The 10085-nt window shown below is 47.9% G+C and overlaps 1 pseudogene; it reads left to right on the plus strand.

Annotated features, from left to right (window-relative positions):
- The first annotated feature begins 7681 nt into the window (after positions 1 to 7681).
- Positions 7682 to 9019, plus strand: LOC144774153 (uncharacterized; annotated as a pseudogene).
- Positions 9020 to 10085: the final 1066 nt, after the last annotated feature.

Raw genomic sequence — 10085 nt, forward strand, 5'->3', positions numbered from 1 at the left:
AGTGGTATAGATGGACGCTAGACTCAGGGAGGGGCCACACAGACCTATGCAGGAGAATCATTGGAGAGTGGTATAGATGGATGCTAGAAATAGGGCGGGGCCACACAGACCTATGCAGGAGAATCATTGGAGAGTGGTGTAGATGGACGCTTGATTTAGGGAGGGGCCACACAGACCTATGCAGGAGAATCATTGGAGAGTGGTATAGATGGACACTAGAATCAGGGAGGGGCCACACAGACCTATGCAGGAGAATCATTGGAGAGTGGTATAGATGGATGCTAGAATCAGGGAGGGGCCACACAGGCCTATGCAGGAGAATCATTGGGGAGTGGTATAGATGGACGCTAGATTTAGGGAGGGGCCACACAGACCTATGCAGGAGAATCATTGGGGAGTGGTATAGATGGACGCTAGAATCAGGGAGGGGCCACACAGACCTATGCAGGAGAATCATTGGGGAGTGGTATAGATGGACGCTAGAATCAGGGAGGGGCCGCACAGACATATGCAGGAGAATCATTGGAGAGAGGTATAGATGGACGCTAGAATCAGGGAGGGGCCACACAGACCTATGCAGGAGAATCATTGGAGAGTGGTATAGATGGATGCTAGATTTAGGGAGGGGCCACACAAACCTATGCAGGAGAATCATTGGAGAGTGGTATAGATGGACACCAGAATCAGGGAGGGGCCACACAGACCTATGCAGGAGAATCATTGGAGCGTGGTATAGATGGATGCTAGAATCAGGGATGGGCCACACAGACCTATGCAGGAGAATCATTACGAGTGGTATAGATGGAGGCTAGAGTTAGGGAGGGGCCACACAGACCTATGCAGGAGAATCATTGGAGAGTGGTATAGATGGACGCTAGAATCAGGGATGTTGGACATGGCCTCGTGGCGTGGTCCGACCCCTCCCGCATGGCAGGCCCAGGACGACATCGGCCCTCCATCGACCTGACGTCGGCCCCCATGACACGAACATTCACGAACCCTCGACGAGAGCAGCCCCCCTGGCAACCTACGGCTCTCCTCCTTCCTGGTACCCCGGCGGACCCTGCTTGCCAACACTGCCGGTCTGGCGACCATGCCAGGCCACCATCTCCGGCCCGACTCCATCTTGGGCCCATCACGTCACGAGCACGTGGCCGCAGCCGCCCTGGCCCCGGCTCCAGCGAAGCCCCGACATCGAGGCACCAAGATCCGCCCAGGTGGTAAAGTGGCCACTTGGCGGATCCCAGAGAAGGGGAGTATCGATGGGCCTCCAGCCGTCCCCGGACGCCTGGGATCAATCGCCCTCCAGCCTCCCTGGGCGCTGGCTCCACTCCCCTGCTGGGTGTCTGGACACCTTCATCCCGGCCCCTCTGACCCCCAGGCGCGAGGGTCCGGACATCAAAGGACTCCAGTCCTATATCTGGGCCAGCCCTGGATTAGGACTTCAGTTGTATCTTGGAGTCGAAGCCCTGCTGACCTCGTCGCGGCTGACCCTGATCCGAACTCTTGCACCTGGAACCTTCGAGGCCCTGCTGACTCTGTCGCGGCCTGACCAAGCTGAACCATCTTCGAGGCCCTGCTGACGCTGTCGCGGCCTGACCAAGCTGAACCACCTTCGAGGCCCTGCTGACGCTGTCGCGGCCTGACCGAACTGAACCATCTTCGAGGCCCTGCTGACGCTGTCGCGGCCTGACCAAGCTGAACCACCTTCAAGGCCCTGCTGACGCTGTCGCGGCCTGACCAAGCTGAACCACCTTCGAGGCCCTGCTGACGCTGTCGCGGCCTGAACTCTTGAACTATCCACGCACCAGCTGGTGCCAAGACTGTCCCGCTACCCCCTTGTCCCCGAAGCCGAGACTTTTTCGGATCCCTCGATCCTTGCCTGCTACCCTGCCAAGAACTTGCCTTAATTGCCTATATAAAGATTCCTGTGAATATTCCTCCTGTGTGGTGTCCATCTGTAAGTAGTGTGATTGCTTAGCTGTTACGATTGTAGGAGAGGAGCCTCACCAAGGAGGCCTCCCTACGGCGCTCGGCCTATTCCATACAGAGAGGTGGGTCTCGTGGCGGGCAGTCAGACACCTTCTGTCTCCCCTGGGATCGCCTTTCCAACAAGGGAGGGGCCACACAGACCTATGCAGGAGAATCATTGAGACTGTGGTATAGATGGACGCTAGAATCAGGAAGGGGCCACACAGACCTATGCAGGAGAATCATTGGAGCATGGTATAGATGGACGCTAGACTCAGGGAGGGGCCACACAGACCTATCCAGGAGAATCATTGGGGAGTGGTATAGATGGATGCTAGACTCAGGGAGGGGCCGTACAGACCTATCCAGGAGAATCATTGGAGCGTGGTATCGATGGACGCTAGACTCAGGGAGGGGCCACACAGACCTATGCAGGAGAATCATTGGAGCGTGGTATAGATGGACGCTAGACTCAGGGAGGGGCTGCACAGACCTATGCAGGAGAATCATTGGAGAGTGGAATAGATGGACGCTAGAAACAGGGAGGTGCCACATAAGACCTATGCAGAAGAATCATTGGAGAGTGGTATAGATGGACGCTAGAGTTAGGGAGGGGCCGCACAGACCTATGCAGGAGAATCACTAGAGAGTGGTATAGATGGACGCTAGAATCAGCGAGGGGCCACACAGACCTATGCAGGATACTCATTGGAGAGTGGTATAGATGGACGCTAGAATCAGCGAGGGGCCGCACAGACCTATGCAGGAGGGAGGGGCCACACAGACATATGCAGGAGAATCAATGGAGAGTGGAATAGATGGACGCTAGAAACAGGGAGGGGCCACACAGACCTATGCAGGAGAATCATTGGAGAGTGGTATAGATGGACGCTAGAGTTAGGGAGGGGCCACACAGACCTATGCAGGAGAATCAATGGAGAGTGGCATAGATGGACTAGAATCAGGGAGGGGCCACACAGACCTATGCAGGAGAATCATTGGAGAGTGGTGTAGATGGACGCTAGAATCAGGGTGGGGCCGCACAGACCTATGCAGGAGAATCATTGCGAGTGGTATAGATGGACGCTAGAATTAGGGAGGGGCCACACAGACCTATGCAGGAGAATCATTGCGAGTGGTATAGATGGGCGCTAGAATCAGGGAGGGGCCACACAGACCTATGCAGGAGAATCATTGGAGAGTGGTATAGATGGACGCTAGAATTAGGGAGGGGCCACACAGACCTATGCAGGAGAATCAATGGAGAGTGGTATAGATGGAAGCTAGAATCAGGGAGGGGACGCACAGACCTATGCAGGAGAATCATTGGAGAGTGGTATAGATGGACGCTAGAATCAGGGTGGGGCCACACAGACCTATGCAGGAGAATCATTGGAGAGTGGTATAGATGGACGCTAGAATCAGGGTGGGGCCACACAGACCTATGCTGGAGAATCATTGGAGAGTGGTATAGATGGACTAGAATCAGGGAGGGGCCGCACCGACCTATGCAGGAGAATCATTGCGAGTGGTATAGATGGACGCTAGAATTAGGGAGGGGCCGCACAGACCTATGCAGGAGAATCATTGAGACTCTGGTATAGATGGATGCTAGAATCAGGGAGGGGCCACACAGACCTATGTAGGAGAATCATTGGAGCGTGGTATAGATGGACGCTAGAATCAGGGAGGGGCCACACAGACCTATGCAGGAGAATCATTGGAGCGTGGTATAGATGGACGCTAGAATCAGGGAGGGGCCACACAGACCTATGCAGGAGAATCATTGAGACTCTGGTATAGATGGATGCTAGAATCAGGGAGGGGCCGCACAGAACTATGCAGGAGAATCATTGGAGAGTGGTAGAGATGGACGCTAGAATCAGGGAGGGGCCACACAGACCTATGCAGGAGAATCATTGGAGAGTGGCTGGTATAGATGGACGCTAGAATCAGGGAGGGGCCACACAGACCTATGCAGGAGAATCATTCGAGAGTGGTATAGATGGACACTAGAGTTAGGGAGGGGCCGCACAGACCTATGCAGGAGAATCATTGAGACTGTGGTATAGATGGATGCTCTGAGGTCCGGTCCTGGGTGATCAGACCCCGAGTTGTACATGATGTGTCTGGTGCAGCTTGTGGATTGAAGTGGGTGTGCAGGAAAGTGGCCCAGGAGACTTCCGGGATGTCTGAACCGAGCTTCCCGTGAGTGGGTTTTTAAAAGCGTTCACTCTGAGCCAGAACTTACTCGAGTTGTGCTTAAGGTCCCAGATGAGCTTTGCCTGAAGGTCTCTGTATTTTGCCTCTTGATGGCCCATATTGCTTTCCTAAAGTCCCGTTTGGCTGCCTTCAAGCCGGCGCATTTGGTTTGTTGAGTGGGTAGCGTTGAACTGCGCTTGGGCTCTATGAACATTCCATTTCAGTTGTTTAAGTGTGCCCGCCTTGTCTAGTTTTTGACTATTCAATATGATGTGTCTGTACTGCTCCTTTGCTGGATTTACTTTTGTGCAGAACTGGTTTGTGTAGGTGGCTGTGAATGCCTCCAGTTATCTTTGGCGGTGCCGTGGAGTTGTTGAACCTTTTGCAGATGGCGCACTGCCTCATGTACCAGGCTCCCTATTGGTTCAGAGGACCGTTTAATTATTTTAAAATTGATTGAAAAATTGGACCCTACTGCTTCTGCTGTGCACTTACTCTCTGTGATAGTAGTGGCAAATCCCAGCTCCTGGGGTAGATGGTCACTTTTGGGATTTGAGCCCATTTTAAATGAGAGAACTGAGTGAAGTAGGGAAGGAGATACCAAGGTGTAGTCTATTAGTGAGCTTCCCAATTGAGAGTGAAACGAGAGGACTGGGGGATGTCTCTGTTGGTGCGGCCATTAAGAACACGCAGCCCCAAATCCTGACCAGGAGTAGGCTCATTTGATCCTCTCTCCCTGTGCTGATTTGGGTTTGTTAGGGGATACTCCACTCCCGTTCCTGAGCCTCAGTGACTTCTCTCCTCATGGAGTGTCCTACACGTGTCATATTGAAGTCCCCTGTCACTGTTAGCGGGGTTCCTGGATGATGTCCTTGCAGTTGGATGATGCGTTCTATCAGCTTTTTTATAGCTCCCCGTGATCTTTCTGTGCTGGTGACACATAGATGTTTATCAGATTGAGGCCCTGTTCCTTCCCTTAGTTACAAGAGTTTGATGCAGTATCTGGCATCTGTTGTGTTCTGTTGTGTTCTTGCTCCTCACTTTATGAGCTATTCATAAATATACTCCTAAGCCACCTTTCTCCCCGCCAGATTTTGGGTTTTAGGTGGCCGGGGTCGAGGCATGAGTAAACCCTGGCATTAATAAATACCAGAATTGATATTGGTTCTGGTGCCCAAGTTTCCTGGATCGATACAATTGAGAATGCGTGGAAATAACTCCGTGTTTCGGGGTCACTGATCTTGTCCGTCAGACCAAGGATATTCCACGAGCAGGGTCTTGTCATTAAACCTCTTACTGATAACATATTTTTCTCTTCTTTCCCGCCTGTTGATGAATGTGAACTCAAAAACATCCAAAATATGTTTTCAAGCAAGCTCCCTGTGACCTTGAACCTGGCCTGGGAATGTCAGCAGTGTTAACCAGGTTGGGCTTTGTATATTAGATAAGATTTCATGAGTGGACAGCGGAGTTTACTTTTTATGTGTTTGACCCACTGCTCAATATCAAATGCTTATTTGTATGTGTTAAAATTCACAATTTTGTCAGTCAAAAATGTACACAATATGATGTTTCTGGCACTGTGGGTCTTTCAGTGTTTAGTCTAATAATCTCCTAAAAAGGACTTTAAAGAATGAGCAGGTTTTAAAAGTAGTGCTGGTTTCCGGTCACATGGTATGGTAACTGTCTCCGTAAAGTGCACTATCACCTGCGAGGGATCCTGGCACTGAATAGCCGTGTGTACCTAGCCCTACCCATGGTACATTGGGCAATTAAAAAGCCAGTTCTTTCGCTTCTTGTGAAATTCAAGAAGAGAGGAGGCTCTTACGTGGAGAGGGAGGTTGTTCCAAGAATCAAGGAGCAATGTCAGAGAACGCTCATCCTTCTGATCTGGTTCTGTCTATGTGTGGGTTTGGTTCTGAATAAGACTCCTGCAGGGTGGTTGGTGGAAGAAGATGCAACTGTTCAGGTAGGTGGGGCCTGAGTTGTGGAGTACATTGAGCGCGAGTGAGTGTGTGTGTGTGCGCGCGGGTGTGTGTGTGTGTGTGCAGGCTGTTCTAGTAGCTGGGGCCTGAGCTGTGCAGTGCCTTGAGAGTGTGTGTGTGTGTGTGTGTGTGTGCGCGGGTGTGTGTGTGTGGGTGTGTGTGCAGGCTGTACTAGTAGTTGGGGCCTGAGCTGTGGAGTGCCTTGAATGTGTGTGCGCATGCATCTATAGTCAAAGGGAGCCAAAGTAGACCCAGAATCCATCTTTTCAGGATGTCCACATCAGATGCATTTGCATTCACTTAATCTAAATGAAACTTAAATGTCAAATCAGTGGTTATCCCGAGAATCTGTCTGGGACTTGTCCTTTCCGAGCCTACATGGTTACCACTGATCTGAAAAGAGAATGTATTCAGCATAACATCCTGAAGTAATTTGTGTTCTATATTCTACAGGGCATGGACATCAAGTAATGAAACTGACATTCAGACTCCACTGGTACCATCTGAGGTGCTCTCACATGACTTTAGCACGAATTTCACTGAGCAGAAAACATCGTAAAACAAAACAAAGAAATAACCAGTTGGCAGCCAGCAGAATCTATCGGCAAACAACACGAATCAAGAATGAACTAAAAGTGTACACAAATGTTTAATTTTTTCATATCGACTGGAAACAAGTCAAAGGGCACACCCTATTGAGAAACTATAAGCTCAAGTATGGAAATGGTTACAGTGACCTATCAGCAATGAGTACGGCCCAGAAAAAACACACTGATGAGAAACCTTATGCATGCACTGAATGTGGGAAATGTTTCAGGTACCAACCATTAATGTATAAGCATCAGCAAAAATACACAGGCGCTAAACCACACACGTGTTCTGAGTGTGAGAAAAGTTTTAGTTTTCCATTGTTACTGTATAGGCATCAGCAAATACACAAAGGTAAGACATCATATTCATGCGATGAATGCAGAATAAAATTTGGTCAACAAATCAAATTAACCCGACACACACAAAAACACGTGGGTGCATCGCCTGTGGCATCTCCTAGCTATGGAGCATATGTTAATAAGTGTGGATGCGAAGGGTAAATATTTAGTGAAACTCTAGGCACCTTTCCTGCATCTCCTCACTCAAGACATGAGAGAAGTGACATGCCCAAAATATTTACAGATCCTCAAGCTGGGCCCCTTTCAATCTTAGGTGGTTTTTGCAGATACCCGATATGAATGATGGAGGGTCTTCAACTATTGATTGTACTGGTGCGGAGGTGGGTGGGGGAGGGATTGGGAGGTGGGGGTTGTTTAGTTAGATTGTCCTCTTCTTTGATTTGCTGTTTTATTCTTATCGATGTCCATAAATAGGAAATCAGTATGACAGTCCTACTCGTTGGCCGTTACTGTGTTAATCCTTCACGTTGTATGTCTTATAGCGATGCTTTGGTATTCATTTTTGCTCTGCCGGCCTTAGATGTAGGCAGGACGCTGTGTACAATGATTCTGATTTCCGAATAATAAAAATGATTAACTCTAAAAAAACACGTGGGTGAAAAAGCACAGCTGTGCTCAGAATATGGAAAGACATTTAGGTTCCCAGAAGCATTGATTCAGCACTTTCAAATTCACACTGGAGAGAAACCATATACATGTTCTGAGTGTGGGAAGAGTTTTAGGGCCCGATGGTCATTTGATACACATCAACGAATACACACTGGAGAGAAGTCATATTCATGTAAGGACGGTGGAAGGAGCTTCACTCACTTTTCAGGACTAACTCAACATGAACGAAGACACACTGGTGAGAATCCTTACAGATGCAGTGAATGTGGAAAGAGTTTCAACTCCTTATCATCATTGGAACATCACCAGCGGACACACACTGGTGAGAGACCATTTGAGTGCACCATGTGCTGCAAAGGTTTTAGGGAACTGTCATCTTTGTACACGCATCAGAGAAACCCATTTTCTTGTACAGAGTGTGGGAAGGCTTTCAGATTTAAAGCAATATTGCAGCGACATCAGTGGAAACATACTGGGGAAAAACCATATAAAAGTACAGAGTGTGGGAAAGGTTTGAGTGACCTGTAATAACTGTATAATCACCAATTAATACACACAGGTGAAAAGCCATTTCGTTGCAGTGAGTGTGGGAAGGCTTTCAGATTAAAGATTTCTTTTCAGCAACATAAAGAAATTCACACAGGTGAAAAACCATACTCCTGTTCCGATTGTGGGAAAGCTTTTAGATTGAAAGCATGTTTTATGCAACACTAACAAATACACACAGGTGAAACACCTTATGTATGTTCAGAATGTGGGAAAGCTTTCAGATTGAAAGTATCATTGCAGCATCACCAGTGGAGACATACTGGTGAAACTGCATCTACATGTATTGAGTGTGGAAACATGTTCAGATTTCAAAGATCATGCCAGCAACACCTGAAAATTCACAAAGGAGTAAAACTGTTTGCATGCTCAGACTGTGGGAAGTCTTTCAGGTTAAAGGACTCTTTTCGGAAACACCAACAAATGCACACAAGCAAGAAACTTTACAAATGTTCAGAATGTGGGAAGGCATTCAGATTAAAAGGCTCTTTTCAGAAACACCAACACATTCACACAGGGGAGAAACCCTACACCTGTTCTGAATGTGCAAAGGCTTTCAGATTGAAAGAATCACTGCAGTTACACCGATGGAGGCATACTGGTGAAAAACCATATGATTGTACTGAGTGTGACAAGAGTTTCAGTAGACCAGCGTCATTGCATATACACCAGGTGACACGCAGGAAAAGAACTATGTCAAATTACCAAGATATGTATGTGAGCTTCAGATCACAGTGGCGTACTCTGGCAGGATAGCCTTAACCTTGCCTCCATCTGATTTATAAATTGTGCACTAATATTACTTGTATTAATAGTTCTACACTGCAAAAAACTGAAGTATAAAATGCTATATAAACAAGCATTGCCAAGGCTAATATGTCTGGAATGTATTTTATAAGCCAGAAATACTGGGAATTTCAAAAGTCATCAATTGCACTGAATTTGTATTTAGCAGAGACCCAGCCGCAGGAGAGAAGCCAGATGTGTTGTAACTTGGTTGCTAGACATCAAAGGTTGGTTCTTTAAATGGAAACAACACAAGGAATGGCTCCTTTGTTATGCCTTGAAATGTATTTTATTTTTCCCATTATTGAAACAAAATGTCTAGCTGTGAAAAATTATTGCTTTTTGTACACAGTTCATGCAGAGAACAAAAATCAGAATGTAACCTAAATTGTGATTGTTGGGTCTGCTTTTTGCTATAAAACAGTCCCTGGTGCACAGCATTAGAGCATCTTCATAGGAGTTGGATTGATAAACTAAGCAGCCATAGCTTGAGTTGAGAGCTGTGTACCTACTCATATTTCCTGCAGAAAGTGAGTTCAATCACTGAGCCGTTTGGGCAGCCGGACGTGTCCTCTGGTTTGAGATTTGTTGCATAAACAAGAAGAGCTCGCCTGCAATGACGAGCTGTAGGTGGATTGAAATATGGAGTTTTTGTTACAGGAGGTGTCCCTGAGCCATGAACAGCAGGAAAAGCTGTAGCCTTCGCTGGAAGGTGAAGCTTTAGGCCTCTGGTAGCTATTATAGAGCTTAGAGGGGGGAAGAGAAGTGTGACCTGGAATAGTTTTGCAGCTGCGTTCTGGGTTCTGTATCTTCGTAATTACTAGGTGAGCCGCTCCAAGCTTTATATCTTTCATGTCATCTAATAGAAAGAGCCCCGGCTGGTGGTGATTGGCCCTTTCGATGGAATTTTAAATACGAGACTATTCAACATAGACATCTCATCCTGTAAATCGATCCCTTTGTAACCTGGTTCAATCGAATGGTCGTGGTCTCCCCAATTCCAGAAAAGTGTCTGACCCTTCAGCCCGTGGATTGT

This window comes from Lissotriton helveticus, chromosome 8 (assembly GCF_964261635.1).
Source record: "Lissotriton helveticus chromosome 8, aLisHel1.1, whole genome shotgun sequence".
Lineage (NCBI taxonomy): Eukaryota > Metazoa > Chordata > Amphibia > Caudata > Salamandridae > Lissotriton > Lissotriton helveticus.